Source organism: Augochlora pura, chromosome 4 (assembly GCF_028453695.1).
Source record: "Augochlora pura isolate Apur16 chromosome 4, APUR_v2.2.1, whole genome shotgun sequence".
Taxonomy (NCBI): domain Eukaryota; kingdom Metazoa; phylum Arthropoda; class Insecta; order Hymenoptera; family Halictidae; genus Augochlora; species Augochlora pura.
In genome coordinates, this window is record NC_135775.1 from 23,800,648 (window position 1) to 23,825,364 (window position 24,717).

A 24,717-nucleotide genomic window follows, 5' to 3' on the forward strand; every position below is an offset into this window, starting at 1 on the left:
CCCCGCCCCCCCCCCACCCCCCGGGAAAGTGATACAGTCGGTTTTATCGGTTCGACTTTAATGGGAGGGGGTGGGAGGGACGCGCGGGGCACAATGTTGGCCCTGACACACAGGGAGCCGCAGCCACCACCTCCGGACACGGACGTTTATGACGCTCATTTTCGGAGGCGCGATCCCCTCTGCCCGGCTAATAAAATCGGCGATCTCCGGCGATCCGCGCGAACACCGATTCCGTCGGGCCCGCGCTCGGATTTGTCTAAATTGTTCCGTAGATTGAAGCTTTGCGACCGAGGTGTTTCCGATGCAATTTTCGTGCTGCTTTTCGTTCGAACGGGTTGTTTTATTGTTTGTCGTGTGGGGTGGGGGATGGTGTGTTGGTGTTTGTTATTGGCTAGTTTTGTGTGCACAGATATGATAGTAATAATAGTAATAAGTAGCCGTAGTAATGATGATAGTGATGATAGTTGTAATAATAATAATAAAGAAATTAATAGAATTTCTTATGTTAGTATCGTGACAGAGAAAAATGCACTCTGGTATAGTTATTGAAAAGAATATTCTAATAATAATAAGTAGTAACAGTAGTGATCGTAGTGACGATAATTGTAATAATAATAAACAAATTAATAGAATTTAATAGAATTAAATTAAAAATTACAAAGTTAAAAAATTTTTAATAATGTTTAACACATATATAGCGTAACATTAATATATTCTACATTTTTTAACATTAATATTTTAACATACATATATGTTGCATTAAAATTGGAATGATCTGAGTGAAGCTATCCAAGGAAACGATGATGTCTTACATGCTGATGGTGCAACACGAGTTTCCATTTGACAGAGAAGTAGATTCCGGTACCGTGGCAAATTTTATTGCAACCGTGACATAAAAAGCTAAAAACGGGGGTAATAAACATTTCATGCCGCTAATGCAATAAATTCCGCATAGGGATCTTCCGTACTCTGTTCGTATTTTATTCCGCCCTATAAATTCATATTATGCTGTGAATATGTAAAACATATGAAGTTTTATCGGAGCCATGTTACTATTTATTTGCAACAATACCACGCGGTAATAAAGAACATCGTGTTCGTATCTGACGAATACCATGAAATTGATTTGTTACAGTACTTTTTTTATTTATCGCGGTATCACTTTTTATCGTTTTTAAATTATCGTAGAAGATGCTGAAATTTTATATTGTAATATTGCAATATTTTTTAATAATTTTCCTGCTACTCATTTTTACTTCGATAATGGAACTAAATATTTATTGCAATTATCATTTACTAATTTTTCTGGTGCTCATTTTTATTGCTCTTAGACGATGCAAATTGTTATTTATATCTAAATTATTCACTAATTTTCCTAGTGCTCACTTTTACCGCTTTTAAACAATGTAATAATTATTCACTATTTCCTCTATAATATATAACAAATCCAAAAGGAAAAATAACGAATAAAATAACTAAAATTTTCAAACGTTTCTTCTACATAATAAATAACATTTATATATTTTTCCTCTCCATTCCTAACAACAATTATCAAACATTCCTTTTAAATTCTTCAAAATGCATTCAACGCCATAACAAAAATTAAACGCACTAACCAACACTCTCCACGATACAATAAACAAACTAGTTCACCATTAACTATAAAAAATCAACTAAAAACAAAAAGAATACCAGCAACTTCTCTAAAAAAACTTCGACCGAAATAACCGCGAGAGAAAATGATTAAAAATATTAATTACGCGAATATCAAGGAAGATGCGCGCGCGCGCCGGTGATCTCGGTCGAAAAAGCGTTGCATAATTGGACGGCCGGCGTGTTGCATAAACGGTGGAAAACAACGCCCCGCGTTATTTTTCGCCCCGGTCCCGATCCCGGGGCGGTGAACACGGCGGAACGGTGTTGCACGGTTAGTCAGTTTTTCAAACGGTTAATGACTAGAAATGTTTAATTACACAGTAGGCTGAATAAAATCTGAACGGCATTGTCGGCTCACGAAACAATGCTACCGTGGAGGAGAGGGGGAAATGGCGAGAGGGAGAGGAGAGATGGGGCGAGGGGCGAAGAGAGGGGTACGGAGGGAGGGGATAGGCCGAGCAAAGCCGCCACGGCAGAAATTGTTTTATTCTCCGGACAATTAACATTCTCCCTATCGGCGAGGGGGGGTAGGGGTGGGGGGTAGCGAGTGAGTGAGAGGGTTTAATTGTTTAATTTAATTTCTTTACGGCCGCGCCGCATATTTCATTCGGGAGTACGAGAGAAACAAAGAAAAAAAAAAAGAAGAAGAAGGAAGCCGTGGCAAGAGCGTTTAATAAAAACGTCGCGTGACCTGAATTTCATGTCGGTTGTGTCGCACGCGTCGCTGCATTATACTATTTTCTATGCTGGAACAAAAAAAAAAAAAAAGAAACACAGAGGAGAGAGAAAAATAAAAAGCCGACACGTTGTTTCCTTTTCTTTCACTCTTTCTCGCTCTTTTCTCGTGGACCGGTTGTAGAACGGTGATGATATTCCGACTAATGAATGGAAGTCACTACTAATCAGTGTTCGCGGGCACGGCGCGCACGAAAATAAACGAGAGAGACTGACACTGTACACGGTCTCTTTAGAAATTCAATTCGCGGGCTCCTAGCGACGACCCGCATTTTGTTTATTTTTATTTTTAAACCAATGACAATTGTTTGCTTGTATTCTTATTATCGGCATTGTTTTTGCGAAGAACAATCTCTTCTTTTTAATTAATGCGAGTGTCACGTGATGGTTTGGGTTTTTTTGCTGGAATTTTGTTGTTAACAGTTACCGCGTTTTTAGCGTTAATGAGTAATTGTTTTTTATTATATTTTAGGTTGGTAATGTTTAGTAGTATCTTGTTAGTAGTAGTATTTAATTCTGCTAATTGTTTTTATTCGTATTTGATTATTATGGTCCAGGTGAATAATTAATATTCGTGTAATAGTATTTTAGAATGGCTACGTAAAGGTACACAATTTTAATTGCAAAAATATGGACTTAAAAATATTAAATAGTACGAAAATATAGAATATAATAATAAAATCAAATATCTACTACTATTATACAAATATTAATTATCCATAGATGTTACAATAATCAAATTTAAATTAAAAATATCAAATAGCACAAACAGCTAAAATAAAACATTAAAATAAAGTATCTACTACTATCATACGAACATTAATGATCCACTGATTCTAACATCTGAACAAAAATAAATCAATAACAATAAAAATCGGCGAAAGCTTCCAAGTGATTTTTAAAGCGCCGCCGGCATTCTGTCGCTGCCGCGCGCCCGTCTAAACAACGATTGGCTCCGCGGTCCAATTATTAACTATCTCCGGGCGCGCGGAGGCTTCATGAAAATTAGTGCGTCATTAACGAAGGATTAAGGAGAACGAGCAATTAGAAGGGCACCCCCCACCTCCCGGTAATTGACCAACGATAGGATCGGCCGATCCGGCCGAGGGTGGAAATGAAAAAAAAGAAAGAAAGAGAGAGAGAGAGAGAGGGAGAAGGAAAAAGAGAATCTCTTGGGCAGAATCGCGACGGGTTTTCAATTAACTGGCACATCATCCAATTAACGCACGATCGCCCGTAAGATTAAACGATTCTATGGAAATCGCAGTCACATCGCGGCCTGTCGAATCTCTCCCCCTCCCCCCCCCCCCCCCCCCCCCCCCCCTCCTGCCCTCGCTTCCCCTCGGGGCCCCCGGCTAACCCCCTCATTAGTTTTGTGGCATATTATGCGCTAGCGCGGGGGGGGCGCGCGGAAAATGAAACACCGTCGACGAAACGTTGCTGGCGCCAGTCCACCCTGCTTCCCCGGTCCCGAATGAAAATCGCGAACGCGTTAATTAATTACTCGTTTTCGTTTCGGGCCGTCCGACCTGCGCCTCGCTCTCCCCCCTCCCTCCATTGACGACTTAAAGAATCCACGGTGAATTTAGTTGGAGCCCTCTTGTGACCTAAGAATTTAAGTAATTAGTCGTCCCTCGGACAGCGCCTTTTTTTTCCAGCGAAATTAATTAACCTTATTTATCATTTGTCGATTTTGTTTACCAACGACGACGAAGGTTTGACTGAGAAATGGTCAAGATTCGAAGAGCTGTAACTTTGTTAATAGAAGACGGAAAATGGTGAATCTTTTTTTAAATTAAAGTTTGAACTCTATACTTTACGATGGTGTAGATAGAATATTTTAAAAAAAAATTTTTATTGCATGGAAGGCGCAGGAGATTGCACTTATTCGGTGTAAGAATTATGAACTCTGGTTTAGGGTCATGTTTGAGTTGTAGAGTCTTCTGAGTTATAGAAATGATTGATATTTGAAGATTAGAGTATGCCGTTGTAAAATAGAGATTTCAAGCTTTAATTTAAAAAAAGAATCATAATTTTATGATAACTATTAACAGAGTTACGGCTGTTCAAAGATCGACCATCTCTCGGCCAAAGATTAGCTTAACTTTGCTGTCTACTATACTTAAAAATCAATCAAAAATAAAATAATTGCAACAATCGCAAAATTCACTTTTATATAAATAAACTGCGTTCCATAAACTAACATAAATCCATACAATCCCAACAAAAAGCAACATATTTATAAAACGATCTCAATCCAAACCGCGTCTTAAAAAGCCACCTATAACCTGTCCAAACTATTAAACAATTTAAATCATCTATCAATAAATCGCAATTAGGTGCCCGAATTAGCCCGGCATCCAGTTTGCACAGGTGCCGTCCGAGTCCAGAAATTATTAATAACATTCCGCCGATGTTAGTCCACTCTCGTCCTCGAAATTGATTTGCGCGCGTCCCGCGACGTGGCGGCCGGCCGATTAAAGCGCGCCAGGATGGTTCGTTAATGGATGTTAATTGCAGACGGATCTCCAACGTGAAAGATTCATACGCTAAATTTCTGGCGCGCGCCGCCTGGAAAGCACGGCCGAAAATAGCTTCCGGTTTTCTCCGGGGTTTCTGCGGGGGGAAAAGTCGCCGGACGACCGATACCCTTGTCGATTTAAACCCCGTCGCCCTTCGGCGTCGACAGTTAATTTCGACGTCCGCGCCAAATATTTGCCTCGGCCCCTCATATAAGTGTCGATATTTATCGCGCCGCACTTTAATACCGCCGCCCCTGGTATCGGCCGCCGCCTCGATGCCGATGCGTCTACGTATTAATCCGGATCGAAACACGGCGCTTCTACGATTTTTCGACGCTGTTGGGTGACTTTCTTCGCTGGCTTGTTATCGACGTTTTCGCGGACGACGTTCTCAAGCTACCGTGTCGATGACATTTGGTTGCGATGATTTTAGGAAATTGCATGGATTTTAGTACGTGTTATAGGTTATAGTAAAGTTTATGGGTTGTAGTATATATTATAGATTATAGTAAATATTAGAAATTGTAAATTATAGTATAATATAAGCACAAATGTCAGAGTTGCAGTATATGATCGTAGCAATTTATAAGGAGTTTACCAAGGACTACAAAATAATTACTATAATAAAAAATAATAAATAATAATACTCACAGCCAGACTATAGATATCAGAAAAATTATAAATTATAATATAGCGTGCAAATACAAATGACAGAATTACAGTAAATGACTCTATCAATTTATAAAGAGTTTACCAACGCCTGTAAAATAATTACTGTAATAATAATATTGATAATAAAAATAATAATACTTATAGCGAGACTATAGATTACAGTAAAAATTATAAATTATAATAAATGTCATATATTATACTATAGCGCGTAATTAGAAATGTCAAAATTACAGTATACGCTTCTATCAATTTATAAAAAATTTCCCAGCGCCTATAAAATAATAATAACAACAATAACACCTATAGCCAGACTATAACTAACAATAAAAACAACGAAACCCCCAAAAACAATAATAATAATACTTTACACCTACCCTCCCAATTAACAGAACAAATCCTCCCTTCCAAATTAAAAAAACAACCCCCCAAAATAATTATTTACACAAATATTTACACTGAACCAGTACAACTAATCTGGCGGCGACTAATACGCCCGTTAATAAATCCACCGTATTTTAAATTCGTTTGTGTACCGCCGGGTGAACAACCGGAGGAGGCGTTTGCCTTTTCCGTGCGCGTTTCGGTTTAATTAACAAATGAATGAACGGCCGGGAAACGGGAAAACCTGAGCAGCTTTTTAATATTTGAAATGCGGCAACGTTTCGCGAGGAGGTCCGCGAATCGGGCGCGCCTGTCAAAGTTAGTATCAATTAATGGTGTCAAGCGAGCGGCGATTTTAATGAAACGAAACTTGTCGAACAAAATATTGTTCGCGTCTGTCGGCGCCGCTCCGGTGACGCGGAACAATGCTATTGATATACGATACCCATCGACGACACGTTTATATTAAATTAGAATAATTGTTAAGTATTATACGGATCGACGGCGCGAGATGTCGCGATGCCGTTTTAACGCGACGTCGAGTTGTTAAATAAATCGTCGATATTTCTAAACGACGGCAATATTGGAATAGTTGCTATTCATCTAGAAATGATGTATATATATATAATATATGTATATATATATAGATATATATATAATACAACTGCACCTGTAACCGCCCCTTAATATTGGCTTGATTGATGTCAGAGTAATTACTGGCGTTGGCGGCGCAGTCAAGGGAAATTGGAGGTGCGACTAATTAGCCCCGTAGTTGCCGGCCCCTCTAATTAGCATAAACAATAAGAATTTTCCGAGATATTTGTTATCGACGGCATGTTCTCCGCGCTCGTTCCGCGAATTGTTTTGCGTAATGTATTGCTAATTGTAAGAATCGCTTCAATCAACGGTCGATTGCTCCTTGTATAGTCGTCGTGACACGTTTATGGCGAATATCATGGTACACCGTGATCGATAGAAACTCGGGATATTAATACAGTATTTTCGAAACTCGGACGAGATGGTTCGTTATAGTTCGTTTCATGTATTCTCGAAATATAAATAATTTTTCCCGATGATTTCGCAACGCATCGAACGGTGGACGCTCGAAATCCAGGAGAAAATTTGCGACCGAGCCAAGATCTATTCATCAACCACTGTCAAATTATAATGAGAAACAAACAAGCCGAATATACGTGTCACTATAATTAACTTTATACAGTCATTCCCATAAGTATTCACACCCTCGTTGCATGTAAGAGAAATTTGTTGAAATCGAAGGACGCGAGATTTTGCAATTTTGTTTAGCTTTATGGTTGGAGAATGTTTAACCCCTTGCCGTACCATTTTCTTTACAATTACTATAATATAGATTAATATTATAACAGATAAATTAATATTTTCCAAACGATCTTTTAAAAATTCGTTCTTGAAGAAGCGAAGCATATTTCGTTGTTTGCAAAATAAAAATAATAATTCCTGCGATCTCAAACATTGAACTAACAATCCGAATGTCTTCCTAACCTATTAATCCTTCATTCAAAAAATACTTCGTTCTAATAATACAAAAAACTAATACCAAAAAAAGTAAATGAAAATCCAAAAGAAAACACTTTATACTCCACAATTTTTATTCAAATCATTCTCTCCGCGAATTCTTTCACGATTAAATTCCCATTCGATTCGACTGCCATTCGACTTAACCCTTTCTCGAATAAAACTACATGCGGACAAACTCGTCCCCAAATAAATAGTCGTACAAATAAATTTATACCCCGCCGGAACATTTATTTCCCGAGCCTCGAATAAAATTCGCCGCTCCCTGTCTTTTATCCCGCGCCAAATTTAGCACGAGTCCGAGCAACAAGCCGAATAAAAATAATAATTGCCGCGATCTGCGTTATCCGATCGAATCGAATTTGCGTAGCGGGGTTCGCCCCTCCACCCCTTCCTCGATAGTCGAAGAAGAGCGCGTCGCTCGTCGAGCTTTGCCACGGGAAGTTAATTTAATGCCACACTTAACGCGAATGATATTTTTCGCGCAAACATTCCCGTGGAAATCCGCGCGGAACGAGCAACAAAAAAAAAAACGCGTAGAAAAAAAGAGGCGAGAGAGAGAGGGAGGGAGAGAGAGAAAAATGTACACGGTCAAAGCGCGAAACAGGGGCGGCGGAGGCGCGGGACGAGCGATGCTCATCGACAATTTTATGCATTTCGGTTTCCAATTTCACATGAGAACGCTTGTACGTATCCGCGGGTTACACAAGCTCCGGTTCGGGAATGCCGCGGCAACATTTTCCGAACCGGTTGCCCGAGCACGTGGCCGTGTCCCTCCCTCCCTCCCCCCGGCCCGCCCCGCGGCCCTCTCCCACGCAGTTTTATTTTCAGTTCTCTTCCTTCATTCGCCATTGTACACGCTCGCTAAATTTCCATTAAAATTTCGGGGGCCGGACACCGCGAATTTCCCGACGATTTTTTCGCGAGCACGCGAGCGCGTGTCTCTCTCTGTGTGTGCGTGTGTGTGTGAGTGGACCGCATTGTTTTTACCGTCGCGTTGGTATTAATATTTTCATAACCGGCGCGAATAGATTCGACGGAATTAATGAACTAACTGGCACGGATGTAAATCGCGGGGTGTAACGCTCTCTCTCTCTCTTTCTCTTTTTTTTTCTCTCTCTCTCTCTCTCTCCCTCTCTGTTGACTCACCCCTACTTGCGACCGAGTGGCTTTTTTACGCCTCCCACCGTCGAGCATGCTCGAACTTAATTAGTCGATCGTGTGTACGCTTGGCTGTACGCTCGTTATTTGTAATTATTTTTTAAATGATTCGCGAAATTGTTCTTGAAGGGATTGGTGAAGGATTGAAATGGTTGGAGCGGATTTTGAGATGACTCTTTGAAGAAAAGTTTAGTTAATTGTCTTGATAAGTCTTTGTGTAGTTGTTCGAGTAATATTTTAAAGAATTTTTCAGGTAACTTTTTAAAGAATTCTTCAAGTAATTTTTTAAGTAATTCTTCAAGTAATTTTTTAAGTAATTCTTCAAGTAATTTTTTTAAGTAATTCTTTAAATAGTAATTGAAATAATACTTGAAATACTTCTGAAAATAAATGAAATCGTTCTTGGAATAATTCTTGAAGAAAGTGAAATAATTTTTGAAATAGTACTTGCAATAATTCTTAAAATAATTGAAACAGTATTATATACACTATACATAAATCGTAATACAGTGTTACAATACTAGCAAGATACATATATCATTCCATATTAACAATACATCATACCATAATAATTAAACCAACAATCCCAACCCTTAACAATCTCCCTAAACAACCCCCATTCCCCAAAAACAACTAAAAAAAAACAATTAATTATTAACAAAAAACACAACCAACAACAATTAATTCCCCTTTCTAAACTAACCTTCTATACCTCGCAACAATCTCACTAACTCTTCACTTTCCATAAAGACCGTCCGTCGCCTAATTAGTTAACCTGCACCAAAGGTCGTTAACACTTCCGAGTGAAGGAATTCGTTCAAAACAAAAGAGAACACATCGTTACGATCTCTCCGCGACGTCTCGCAAAGCATTCTTTGGCAGGTGCTCGCCCTCTCGCATTGGTCCGTCGAGATTCTTGTACCGCGGCGGTATTTCATCTCGAGTAAAATCACGTTCGAAGAAGAACGACGACAATGGACCCCGGACACACACACACACGCACACAGAGTAGTATAATGTCGGACAGTGGTATTCCGGGGGTGGCGTTAAAATACATCTGGGTGGGCACATTTTCGTTCCGTCGAGCCGCGGATAGTAATTCGTGGGGATACCGTTCGGCGTTGCAATTTTCAGCGGAAAACATGCCGAACGGTGAGCGCGCGCGAGCGCAATGGGAAGTTGAAAACGCTTCTTCGCGCGGGTTACAACATAAATAACGGCGACAGTGGGACGACGAGATTCTAGTCCGCCAGACGAAAGTGTAATTAGAAATCTGTACGTCGTCGATTCACGGGGTCGGCAAGAATCCGATTCCGGAACTTTGATGGAATTTCCCAAACGTTGGTGGCGCCGCAGCTACAAACACATCCCGGCAGCGTGTGCCGACGCCGTGCGAACAACTCCCCCGATACCAAATCACTGGCAACTTTAAATTAAAATTTACAATTTCGCCGGGATCATCCTCCTTCCGGGATCGATCTCTCTCGGTGAGAACTGGTTCATTCGACGAACTTTCTATGTTATTATTACTTTCATCAAGCGGCGAAGATTGAACGATGGTGGTTCGATGGTGTCTGTATGTTAATGTTGTTAGTGGAGGTAGATATTGCTATTTGTAAGGGGTGAAGGGTGAATGTATATTATTATCGTTTTTGAAGGGTAAATATATTGTTATTTGTAAAAGATGAAAGATAAATATATTATTGTGTTAAAGGGTAAATATATTATTATTTGTAACAAATTAAGGGTAAGTATATTATTCTTTCTTCTATGAAAAGATGATTAGCGTAATTAGATAGAATTAATAGTGTATATTTTTTTCATAACTGGAGGCGAATGTTGAGATAAAAATTACTAGAAATTTAGGTGAATATATTATTACTGCTTTTATGAAGCGATATAGTGTAATCAAATACAATGAAGAATATTTATATATTGAAATATAGATGGGATAACAATTTTTAGGAAATCATCGTTCAGAGGTGCTGATAATTTTCTTTAAAGTATTATTATAATTATAATACTATAATTTGGGTAAGTAAAGGTATTATTATAATTATAATACTACAATTTGTCTAAATAAAAATACTATTATAATTATAATACTAAAATTTGTCTAAATAAAATTATTACTCCAATTACAAAACTAGAATTTGTCTAAGTAAAAGAATGATCATAATTAAAATACTAAAATTTGCCTAAATAAAAGTACTATTATAATTACAATACTACAATATGTCTAAACAAAAGAATTATCCCAATAAAAATATTAAAATTACTCTAAACAAAACTATTATCACAACTAAGATATCATAATTTGTCTAAATAACTATAATGTTATAACTATTAACATTGCTATTGTCCAAATATATAACAATAAAAATGTATTGTCCACGATTGGTCAGATTTTAGCGTCGCCCGTACTCGACCGACGGTCGACGCGTTAAAACGAATACCGCCGTTACATCAACAAAGTTTTCCACTCGGCGGCGCGTAATCGCCGCATCATCGTCGGACGATTCGCGAACGACACGCGGCGAATCCGCGCGAAGTTGTAAACGCGTAAATAGGCGGAGAGAGAGAGAGAGAGAGAGAGAGAGAGGGAGAGAGCGGAGAGCTCGAAGTCGGCGGGAACGACAGTTAACGAGATTCCGTAACTCCGAGCGATGGCCCACGTGACGATACCTAAAATTATACGGCACCGTCGCCGACAGTCCACTCTTTGTTTTACTTCCTACATAAATTATGGATAATCTTCTTAGTTTCTCGTCACTATCCCCTGCCAAGCGGAACTTCCAGCTACCGATGATCGCGGCAAAGATTAAGTTTGAATCCGTGAATCTGCCCACCGCTTCCCCCAGCTCCACCCCCCTATTTCTTTCTCTTGCTATTTCTCTCTTTTGCTCTATAATTCTCTCTTTCGCTCTATAGATCTCTCTTTCGCTCTCTAGTTTTCCCTTTTATTCTCTAATTATTTATCTTCTTATTTCTCTTTCGCTCTCTATTTCTTTCTCTCGCTATTTCTCTCTTTTGCTCTATAATTCTCTCTTTTGCTCTATTATTCTCTCTTTCGCTCTCTAGTTTTCCCTTTCATTCTCTAATTATTTCTCTCTTTCGCTCTCTAATTATTTCTCTCTCTATTTCTCTCTATTTTTTTCTTTCGCTCTCTAGATCTCTCTTTCGCTCTCTAGATTTCTCTATCTCTCGCTCCCCCCGCTCGCAACGGGATCTTTAACCCTTTGCACTATAGTAGTATCTCCGAAACTCCACTAAAATTATTACAGCACGTTCCAAAATAATTTTTATATTTATTCTAAATTATATTTCGAAAATTATTAAAATTACAACTGTCATTGCACGGGTTACAAGATTCAATTTCCTATGCATGAAATGGATTTTACTATATAAAATGCAAAAGCTATATATCACAAAATTTATTATAGAATCGTAGTTAAAATTGCTTCGAACAGAAAGAGTTTATAGTGTTGGTATCAGACAGGATTTATTTTATATATTTTATTTGTTTTATTCGTCGCGAAGAGAAGAAGATTGCGCGATAATATGGAACCTTGCTCTTTTATTTTAAAAAGGAGGATTAACAACAAATGTATTAATAACTGTAATTAGTTGAACATGGACTCGAAGTCATCGTTTTCATAAATTTATAGAACCCACTGTCTATTAATAACCAATATAAATAAATAAAAAATAAATTATATATATAACAGAAAAAACTATAAATAAATAGAAAATAGACCAATATTTTCCGAACGATCCTTTAAAAATTCCGTTACTTTTCAAAATAGAATCACAGGTGAAACGGCATCGAGCACAAAGAGAGCGAACTTCTTTCGCCAGTTTCCGGCCACTCTAATTTTCATACTATTTTCGAAAGCGGATCCCTCCGCTACGGCGACTTTAATTCCCCGTTTGATATTCAGCCGGCCGCCCCGGCCGGATATAACGTCGTAAAATTCAACAACTTCCGTCTACGCGGCTCGTAACTCGTGTTCCAGATGAGGAACAGCATTTTTTCTCCGTTCCAGATTCGAATTTATTCGCTTCCCTAGGATCGCCATGGTCGCGCGAGCCCGCTTTAAATTTGCCCGCTCCCGGGGTAGAAACGTTCCGAGAAATTTTCACCCCGTGAAATACGATATATTTCGGGGGGGGGGGGGGATGGCTGGTCCTACGCCGTTGCGTTTCATTATTTCGGCGGCGGCTAGGTGTTCCTGTTAACGGACTGCGGGGAGTCGTTCGGAAAGCTGTAACGAACGACGTCTCGAGAATTGGACGTTCAGCGATGGACACGGAGGTGTATAAACATGGCGGGAATATTATGGGAGAAGGGTAAGTGAAGACAGGGGTGAGTGGAGGGAGGGGTGAGTCTGCAGGGAGGTAAGTGGTATAGTGATTTTGTTAGGGTTTGGTGTTGAGAGGAATGGTAGTGGAAATTTAGGGGTGTGTATTAATATTGCTTTTGTATTGTTGTATTTAAATATGATGAATATGATGAATATATTAAATATAATAAAATATAAATATTGTACTTTATCGTAGAATGATATTAATCTTTTTAATCGAGAGAGAAGATTGCAAATGTATTATTAAGTATGTTACTTGAGGCAAATATTGCTATGAAAATTATTAGAATTGCTAGAAATGCAGGTAAATTATTATTATTGCTTTCAGAAAGCAATCTAGAATAATTAGATAGAATTAATAATTTTTGCATATTAATTCTGATACTTGAGAGAAATAATGCAATTAAAATTGCTAGAAATGTAGGTAAATTGTTATTATTGCTTTTAGGAAGCAACATAGAATAATTGGATGGAATTAATAATTTTTGCATATTAATTCTGATACTTGAGAGAAATATCTCAGTAAATACTATTATACTACGAATTTATACGAATACATTACTATTACTTTAATAAAGCAATATACTATAACTAAAAAAAATTAAAAATACCTATATATCAACATTACAATTTTCATTACATTATGTAGTAAAAATTTCCCCGAAGCAATATAAAATAACCACACAAAATTAACAACATTCCTCTATAAATTCCATCCCCCTAAAACGATTATAAAAAGAATACAAAGTCTACACAAGAACCCCAGTCACTTCTTCCAACTCATAAAAATCCATTAATAATGAAACCAAAGTCTCGATACAGCAAATCGACTATTGTCGAATTACGTATAAATTGTATCGCGTCTTCCGACCAATCGTCGCTGCGCAGCTTCGTCCGTCGACATAGAATCCAGCTCGGCGAAACTTCGTTCGCGGGTGCATCGGCGATCCGGCTCGTACATTAAACAAAAGATAAATGATCCCGGCGGCGGCCGGGTTAATCACAGTTCGGTCTCGAAGACCGTCCGCATCACCTGCCGGCGAGAATAACTTGCCGGCGAAATTCGAGCGGGTTTCGCCCGGTAGCTACGGCGCGCGGCGCGGCCCTTTCCTTTGGCTTCAGTTCGCGAACACATCCAGCGGGCACGTTTTCCTTGGCGCGCGCGCGCAGTTCACTTCCACGGTAAACATTTGCACAACTTTTGGCCCGCGAGCGGGTTCGGGGTCCGGCGCGGCCTCGAGAGCCCCGTTTAGGTTCATCTACCAAGTGGTCCACCGGTAATTGTTTACCCTGCACTTACGACGAATTTACACCGTCGGCTGGCGCTATCTACCCCCGCTCTTCCCTTCTCCACGAAACCACCCCCCTCGGTGTACACCGGCCGCGTGATCCGTGTTCCATTAATTTCGCACGATTAATGATAATAACCGTGCACGGAACGGGCGATGATACCGGGCGATACGTGAGCTATGTGATTTACATTTGCGAGGGCCCGGCGGTGGTGGTCGAGACGATGTTTGACCGGCTCTCGAAATAAAAGCGAAGAGATATTTAGGCGAAATTGATTTAATCGATTAGGATGTTTTACGGCGATAATGGAACGATTAGGCGTCTTTTGGAGCATCGGCTCTCGTCTAATGTGGACTTTAAGTGACTATAGAATTTATTAAGTAACTTTGATTAACTATAAAATTTATTGTTAATCGATCCAAAGGTTCTGCAGCGATAATAGAACGATTAGGCCACTTTCGGAGCATGGGCTTTAGTCTAACGCGGGCTTAAGTAACTATAAAATTGATTAACTAATTTTTATTCACTATAAAATTGATTAACTAATTTTTATTCACTATAAAATTGATTAACTAATTTTTATTAACTATAGTGATTTTTATCTGTGATTTTATAGTGATTTTAAACAGATTTCGTTCTAACCATATTATTCTCATATATGACACAAATTTCCGATTCTTCCGCCCGCGTTAAAAAAATCATTTCGTCGATCCCGCGACGTCATTCACGCGTTCTATAATCGTTCGGTTTCGCGGGGTAGCATACAGCAGGGATCGATAGCGGCGCCTCGTCTTCCAGATTCGGGTCCTCGAATCGTTTAATGAAAATAAAAGAAAATAGCGCAGATGAAACGCCGGTGGAATCGATAACCCGGCGTTTTCGCGTCCCAGAAACAAAACCCAGTTTACCTCACCGTCAATCAAATAATCATCGAGAGAGTCCGGGGAACAATGACCGGATTTGAAAGATGCCAGAAATGTATGAGTGGAGGATCAATGCGCGATTATATTGTGTCAATGCGCGATTATATTGTATCAATGCACGATTATATTGTATCAATGCACGATTATACTGTGTCAATGGAAGATTTTATTATATTATAGGGTACCGCTTTGCTTGATGCTCTTTTGTTCATTCTTTTGGATGGGCTTGGTGTTAACCCTTTGTAGTATAATAAGAGTCAGGTTATATCGTGACGAAAATTCTAAGCACGATCTACTAAATACGAATATTATAAATTTCTTATAAATCAATTTCGAAAATCAGAATCTTTCTATCATCAAAGTCTAGAAATAAATAGACAGAAATAAATAAAGACAATGCAATGGACAAAAATTATCCAGTCCTATTAAAGAAAATATTAAAAAAAAATAAGTGCTAATCGACGCAACGCAAAATGAGTCGTAGTTCAAGGGGTTAATCGTACCTTACCTAACCTGTACCTTTTTCTCTATTCACGATTATATTAAATAATTAGTTTATAGTTACATGTGTGTTCGAATAATAATTCACGTGAACAAAGCTCGCGAAAATTAAATAACAGAACATCGGGCTGATAAAATAATCAGGCGACTCTCGTACGACTGAATCAGCTCCATTTTCTCGGAGTTACAATAATTTCGATGCACCCTGTATATGTATACATAGGCAACCTAGGCGCCGACAAAAACACGAAACTGTCGTCGGCTGTCTCGCACAATGTATATGGTAATTCACTTATTGTCTCGCCGGGTGAGACGCTAATGAATCATACAAGTATAATTCGGTTTGATCCAATATTCCGCGGCGAGTCGCTGCGATTCTGCTGCGTCTCTGAACCCTTTCTTCAGGCTGTCGAGCCTCTTTGCTACGCTGATTATTAGCCGATCTTTTCTTGAGACGTTTCGCCACTTACATTTTCGATATTCATTGTACATACATTGTACATACATTGTACATTCGAAGTTCATTTTATATGTTTTATGAAACATTGTGGATCATTTATAGTATCGCTATTATGTAGTTTCTAATACTGCTAGTATTTTCAATATTTTTAATATTTTTAATATTTCTAGTATTTCTAATATTTTTAATATTTTTAATATTTCTAGTATTTCTAATATTTTTAATATTTTTAATATTTCTAGTATTTCTAATACTTCTTATGTTTTTAATATTTCTTATATAGTTGAACGAATGTATTGGAATATTATTACGGTATTATTAGAATAGTAATATTACTGGAACCAAATTTTATGCGATGATGAATTTATTCGATATATTCTTCAAATAAAATTATTTCCAATGGATTTATACGATATAAATTCGGATAAAATTGTTTTGGATATATTACATTTCTATAACCTATTATTCGAATAATATTGTTTCCAACAAATTTACTTAATATACCATTCGAATAAAAATTATTAAATAGATAAAACTATCGAAAAATACACCAACTAACCAATCAATAAATAAATAAATTCGTCAGCCAATCTAAAACACCCACAAACGCTCCTCCGCTATATTAACCGTAACACCATCTATACTTCGAGCAGCATTTCGCACGAATTAACAGCGAACTCCTAAAATTCGGCTCGATGCATTTTTGATCCTCTCGCGGTGAGAAGTGATAAAAATGTAACGCTTCGTGTGCCGGGTATGGTCCCCCGTTGCTTTCAGGAAAATTCAAACCAGATGAAATTTCTTCGACACGCTGAATATTCCAAATTGCACCGGCGAGACCATCTTGCCGGGTCGTAGGGTGTTAGAAACGTAACCGAGGTGGCTACGCGCGAGGGTACAACGTTTTTAACCCATTGCACTCGAGCGGCGCCTCTGAAGCGTCAATGAAAATTGTTATATAATTAACTAGATAACGTTGACATTATTAAAGGCCATTTCTGTTAAAAGTTTTGCGAGTCACATGCATAAATTATACTAAGTACAATACTGGTAAAATAGCAATTTTACCAATTTTAGCAGCTGGTGAAAATAGCAATTTTTTATCTAAGCTTAACACATTCGCTATTTTTCCTTAAATTTGCATATAAATCGGGACATTTTAGCAATGTAAAAATACTTCAATATATAGGCAAACGAGAATTCTCGTTTCCCGACGACAACGTTTTTCTTTTTAAAACGAGACCTCTCGTTTCCCGATGCGAATGTGTTAATATGGCTTCGAGTGCAAAAGTTTAAACATTTCACCTCGCTCGGAGAGGAGCTGCTTTTGCCACCGTGCCACGATTACGACACGCCCTAACCGCATTAATATCGTCTTTTAATCATTCGTTCTCTTGGCTTTATCCTCGCCTCTTGCTCGTATTTATTTATGAGAGCGAGAGAGAGAGAGCGAGAGAGAGAGAGCGAGAGAGAGAGAGAGAGAGAGAGAAGCGGTTGCAAGGAGCCTGCAGATGCGGCCAACTCGAGCAACATTTTTCGCGGCAACCGAAAAAATTTGATGCGGCACGGAGCCGCCGGGAACTGGGAGCTAACGTTTCGCAAACTGCTGTAATATTTCTTCCGAAATCATCCTCGCGCCGTCATGGGAATTTCGGAATTTCGACGGGAAACCGGGATCCATCGATCGCACGCAATCCCATATAAATGGGAAACACGTTTGCTTGATCGTCTAGTTATGCTTCATGCTTGGACCGCCCGATATTTATGCGTTTGCGCGATGCGTAGATTTGGGAAATATAAGAGAGCGGAATTTTGTTATTAAAAATTTGATTTTATATTATTTCGATGGAAGCTTGATGTAAGTTAAATCTGTTTCATATTTTTAATGCGTTGAATATTGGGATTAAAATATTAAATATGAAATAGTTGTAGGTAGATAATTTTAGATAAAAAAGCCGTGACATAACCTAGATTCGTTTAATGCGTTGGACGTTGGCTTTAAAATATTAAATATGAACTAGTCGTAGGTTAAAAATTAGATCCAAAGGCATTGACATAATCTTGACTTAACTTTGATAGTTTTAATGCGTTGGATATTGATAGTAAAATATTGAATATGGACTAGTTATAGATAAATAATTGGATAAAGAAGCCTTGACATAACCTGAATACTTTCAATGCATTGGATACTGATCTTAAAATATTTTAAATATTAAATACGAACTAGTTATAAATATAAACTTAAATAAACATCGTAAAAATATCACTACCTAATAAAAAACAACTCCAATTTACCTAACAAAATTGCGCATCCTATATGCCAGCCATTACAACCATGTGCATCGTTGAAAAAATTATTATGCCAATTCCGCCGCTAATTTATTGACGCGAAAGTTATGGTTATTGTCCGAACGGCCACGAGGGCCATGGGGATCGGTTCAATTAAAGCTGGGCACGCGAGTGTGCAGCGCACCGCGAGAATTGTCAGCGTTAAACGCGAGCTTGTTGAGCAGTTAAAAGAACAGCGGAAAATCAGTCGGAAGAGAACGCGGAAAGAGAAATAGAAAGAGAGAGAAAGAGGAAAATAGAGAAGTAGAAAGATAGAGAGAGAGAGAGAGAGAGAGGAGAGAAGGCGTATTTCGTCGAGCGACCGTGGAAATAAATTTTTGCCGAGAGGAAACAGCGCGGTGTCCCAGTTTTCGCGGATTTGCTCGCGTAACAGTGCTGGGCCGGGTTCAAGAATCGCGTAGAACAAACCCTCGTGGGGTAGAAAAGACAGAGCGAGCGAGCGAGAGAGAGAGAGAGAGAGAGGAGCGGGGTGGTGTGTGTCTCCCGTGTCTTTTGCTCCGGCGAAGTTTGCTTGTTACGAAATTCTGTAACGGCGGGCGGGCGACGCGGCAGTCATCGCTCTCTGAATAAAATCGCGAACGGGCTCGCGCGAGGTCCGGGCGCTAATGCGCGAATAAAAACGGTCAATGAGCAAGCGGCCCGGGCCCCGCGGCGAAAAGCCGCGAGACCGAATGAATGAAAGCCCGCCGGCGAAGTGAATGGAACGGAACAGAGGACCGACTGTTTACGCCGCGGACCTGTTTAATTAAACAGCGAACCGCGCCCCCACCCGCCGGCGCCTCGCTTTTTACAAGCCGGCGACGACTACTTCTTCCCTCGCGCGCTCCGCCTTTTCTCTCCGCCGGCGGACAGAAAATTAAATAAGGCGCCGCGGGAACGTAACCGGCCTTCTCGCCAATCCGGAGACCGCTCGGACGTGGCCGCTGGTCGACGGGAACGGTGAAATTTCGCCTGGGACACGGCCGGTACGTCCGCGACGTTCCTCCAGATTGAGGCGCGTCCAATTTCGTTTTATCGGCCGTTCGATAATTATGTGCAGCCACGTCGTGGCTCGACCAGGCACTGGTTGCTTCGTTCAACAACTTTCAAACATTTGCGCTCGTTCCTACGGCTGGCAGGCCGCTGCGCTTTCTCTGTTAATTGAGAAGCGCTCGCGGAAAAACGATGTAACGTCGGACAATTTTACTTCTTCTTTCTGTACGCTTCGTTGAACGACTAGATCCACGCGCTTTTAGCGGACCCGCTTGGCCGCCATTTTGTTTACCGTGTTTGCGGCGTTTTAAACTTGATTGGGAGAGTTTTGTAGTTTGTTGTATGGTCGTTCTTTTTTTAGTAAAATGTGACGAAGTGTGGCACTTTTTTGACTGTCAGCTATGTTTGAGGGAAGCTGTTGTTAGAATTCAATTTTTAAATATTGATTTATGAATAGTAATTTGTTTTTTTTGTTAAGATTGGCAAGAGGTGTGGATATAGAGCCTGTGTGTAATTTTGATAGAATATTTTTATTTCGCGCAATTTTTGAAATTTTTAGCGCCGTCTTGACAGAGCTAAAATATTCTATATGTCAGTGAGAATACGACAAGTATACCATTTAAGTATAATATATTTTTATGTATACTTACAAATATTTCTTTTTGGTCATTAAACGTTCTCAGACGATGTAAAATATAGCTTAAGATACCAGTTGAAATAACGACACGAATTACACACCAATAATTAAATAAACAAACACTATAATGCCCTAACAACTTCGGCTTGTAAGTGAACAAAATAATATCCATAACGCTCTATAATTTTTACCATTATTCCAAGTAATAATGACAAAACCACAGTATAACCTCGATCCACCATCTTACCCCATTGAATCAACAATCACTATTAAATAAAAAGACCCGAACCATTAATTCTGAATTAGGTCTAGTCCTCAAGTGAAACTGTACAGTTCGTCGCTGGACGCGAAATCAATGCGACAAGAATCGCGGCGACCAGCGTCGGCACGCGTACGAAATAAACGAGCTACAACGTGCTTGGCGAATTTGGAATTTTTCTGGTCCGTCAGCGAAGCCCTATTCGAGGGCCTCCTCCTCCTCCATCTGGCTGTTATCGAAAGGTCGAACGAAATCGAAACGAGCGCGGCACGAATGCGGCCTCCGCGTAAAACCGAGTTTCGTATTCTCAAAGCCCCCCTCTCCCCCCGGTTACCCCCCGCCGGCAAATTGCCGATATTTCTGTATTGCCAGGCCACAATCCTACCGGTGACTTCGAAATCGCGTATCGTACAATTGCTAGGAAATTCCGTGTTTAAGAGGGACCCTGGACTATACATGTACACGTATATATATATGTATATATAGAGAGAGAGATTCGTAACGAGGGCATTCAAAGCGACGCCGGATTACGGTTTCGCTTGAGAGAGAGAGAAGAGGCAATTGTAGTAGCTCATTATGCTTAGATACCATCGGACGGGGAAAGGTTCGCCTCGGACGCGTGAAATTTCGAATATTAACCCTTTGTGCACCATTTAGTTCGTTAATGTATCATTACCGCAGCCGAGCCCGTCCTTCCCTCCGCCCCCCTCCTCGCCGTACGCGATCGACGCCCACCCATCGCCGGTTGCTGCCATGATTTACACATTCTTCTCGGCCGATGAACGTAAATTGATCCGCCTAGCTATTTTTTTATATTTAAGATGCCATTTCGTACGACGTTAGACCGTAAGACGGTCACGCTTGACATGTTATGTGACACGACATCTTCGATTAATAGAAGTGATGGAAAGAAGGTATCGATCCCTGAGTTCTTAAAATTTTGTTACATACGAATCGAAATAGCAAAAAATTTCGAAAACGTGCTCGCCTCGTTTTTTCAACCCTTTGACTACTGTTGGCGCCTATTGGCGTCCGAAACGTGTTGGTTTCCCGGTACTCTAGGCGCCAATAGGCGTCAAGATCAAATTTCGCCCCCGTTTATTATTAAATCTGATTAATTATTTATTGTGTAATATTTATGTTATATATTGTAAAAAAAATGCTTACAATTATTGTTCACTTCAACTAATATTGGTTTAATGTAATAGAATTCAATATTTTGGATATTTCAATATACTTCCACGGAAATGCATGTCTAACGAAAAACTACGGCCGTGGAAAAGTCTGCCGTAGCCAAAGGGTTAAATGTCGAAAAAACGTCGGGAATTCAGCGATCCCCGAGAAAGGTCAGCGTCGCCGGGATGCTGGTCAGGCGTGGGGCTAATTAGTCAATTGGTGGAAAGGGAAAGGGAAGGGGTGGCGCGTGTCACCGGGATGCAGCTCGGGTACCCGGCCAATTATTAGGCCGCGGGACCACGTGATTATTAACGAAGAAGGCGAAACAAGCGGAGGAGGCTGCGCGCGCGCGCGAACGGAGCGGTTTTAGAAATTCGCCGGGGCAACCGTGACCCGGTCATCAGGGTTCCCGCTCACGAACGCTTCGCCTTCTTTCTTTCTGCTGGCAGAGCACGTGGCCACGGCAACGAGAGCTACCGATGAACGCACCCACCTGGCACAGGTGAAACGGGAAACCGACTGTTTTCCCCGGCCGAACGTTATACCCGACCGCGGAGCGTTAATATTAAACGACCGACTCTCTCTCTCTCTCTCTCTCTCTCTCTCTCTCTCTCTCTCTCTCTCTCTCACCGTCGACGACTTCTCCGGACGGTCGCACGGTGGTTCCAGGGACGGACGAAACGATGGGGTGGGTTAATGGCGCAGAATATTTTCTGATTTTGGTCATGCGAGGTGAGGAACTGTGTTGCGAATTGTTTTGTTATTTCTTTGGGGGTGGACATGACTTTGTATCAATGTAATTTTATTATCTCTGTGATTATTGTAGTATGATTATAGTTAATGTCATGGTTTTTATTCATGATTAATATAATTTTTTTCCTCCTAAATTTTTACCTCCTTCGAAGGTAAAGATAGCTTTATATCAATATAATTTTATTATTAATATGATTCATATAATATTACTAATGTCATAATTATTATCATTATTATTAATATAATATAGTTAATATTAAAGTAATGTCAAAGTCAAGTTAATACTAGCAAGTGTTTCGCATTTGCGACAAAATGTCGACGTTTAATTCTACCCCGTAAAGAGAATTGTACTCATAATAAAAATTCTTATTGCAGTTACTATAAATATCTTTACAAAACTATAATTTATCCAATACCGTATATAATTATGTTTCTCTTGTAAACGAGGCGACAGATCCCCGAAAGTAGTTAAAAAGAATGCACCGCCGCCGGCTGAAAGTTCTCCGAATAATGTCGCGCTACGTCGGCCGGCTAGAAACCATCCACCCCCTCTCCCCTCTACGGTTAGGAAATTGAACGTTGCATCCGATGCAATTAACCGTCGTCGGTGCGCCGCGATTGCCGCGCGATTCCGAATAACCATCGTTTTCGGAAAACGGAACTCCGCGCCCTAAAGGTTACACTGCCACCGTCGCCACCGTCGTCGTCGTCGTCGTCTTTGCGACGCGATCGGGAACTTCGCGGCAATTTCAAGGTTGTTCCCCGGGCGAATCGGATTTATCACCGGCGGAAAGTTTCGCTATTAATGACACCTTTAAAACCGATAATAAGTGCGTTCCAACCGGGCAGAGGGGAGTGGGGGAGGGCTGGTTTTAATTAACGCGGCGGAGCCGGCGCGGATGCCCGGCGCACGGCGAACCTGTTGGTATCCGAGCGATTACCTCCGCGTTCGCGGACTTCCACGGGATTTACGATTATTGGGCTCCGTATTGGCGCTCTGTTACATCTGTAACGGTCAATTAACCCGGCGCGTCGTTCGGGGGACCTTTTACGGTGATCCGCGAAAAATTGCCGGATCCTACGTGGATGGTACGGATAGATATCTTATTATATGGTTTCGCAACACTGTTACGTTCTAATAGGATAAGGAAATATGGTGAGGATAATATGATAAGGACTTTTGTTTAAGGAATTTCATGTTAGATTTAATGTTAGATTAGTAGAGAATTTAATATTATTATTTAATGTTAAATCAGTATTCAATTTAATATGATTATTTAATATTAAATTGGTATTCCATATTAATAATATTAGATTTAATAGATAATATTGTTATCTAATATTAAATTAGTATTCAATTTAATACCATTATTTAATAGACATTTATTTATCAATAAATGTTCCCCGGGTTTTCAAAGAATACCCGAGGGTAATTAGAATTGAATTTAATATTAATATTCGATATTAAATTTATTAAATTATTCAATATTAAAAATTAAGTTACTGTACAGTAATCATAGGATCTCGAGAGGACCAACAAATGTAATAAAATCACAGATTTGACACAATTTGATTCACAGTGAAATAACTTCGACAGCAAAGGGTTAAAATCGTACTGAAACAGTTAACATTTTGATTAAATAAACATCTTCTAAACAGAGATATACAGTTCTATATATTCACTTAAAAAGCCCAATTACACCTCAAAGCGATTATTAAACCAAAGAAAGTTGGCCGAACAATATTCCTTTACATATAATCGAGTTAAAACTCTCGGTCAGCGACGGGAGAACGAAAATGGCCGTCGAAGGAGATTCGAGCGACGCGGGAAGACACGATTCTTCCATGCTCGCGCACGAAATGATCTACGGGGACCTTTGAAAAGCTTGTCGTTTCCCGGCGCCGCGGCTCGCATACAAATCCGCCGGTAATTTCAATCGAATCCCGCGGCCGGTTGATATTCACCGCGTGGACCCGGAATTACTTTATAATTTCGCCGACTTCGACGTCGATTATTTTTCGAAATTTAAGCGAAGCAGAAGCGGCGTCGATTATTTTTCGAAATTTAAGCAAAGCGGCCTCGCATTCATAGAAAACGGAGACGTCGAGGCGAAGGCTTCTTTCACGGGGTTGCTATCTAACGTCGCAGCCGAAGGAAATTATCGGAATCCTAGTTTATGTTCGCGGAATAATGCTCGCATAATAGCGCGACGGATAAAATCGGCTCTCCTCGCGGAAAAGAGAAAACGAGGGAATTAATCGTCTCAAACCTTTCGCTCCGACAGGCGTATATTGTATATAAACCCTCGAAGAATTACTTATATTATATATTGTTATTATATTGTATATTAT

General features: G+C 39.8%; 1 protein-coding gene across 1 annotated transcript in view; it reads right to left on the reverse strand.

Annotated features, from left to right (window-relative positions):
* The window catches only part of LOC144468530 (RNA-binding protein Raly-like), a 299,758-nt gene that overhangs the window by 16,897 nt on the left and 258,144 nt on the right, over positions 1-24,717 (reverse strand). The window lies entirely within an intron of this gene.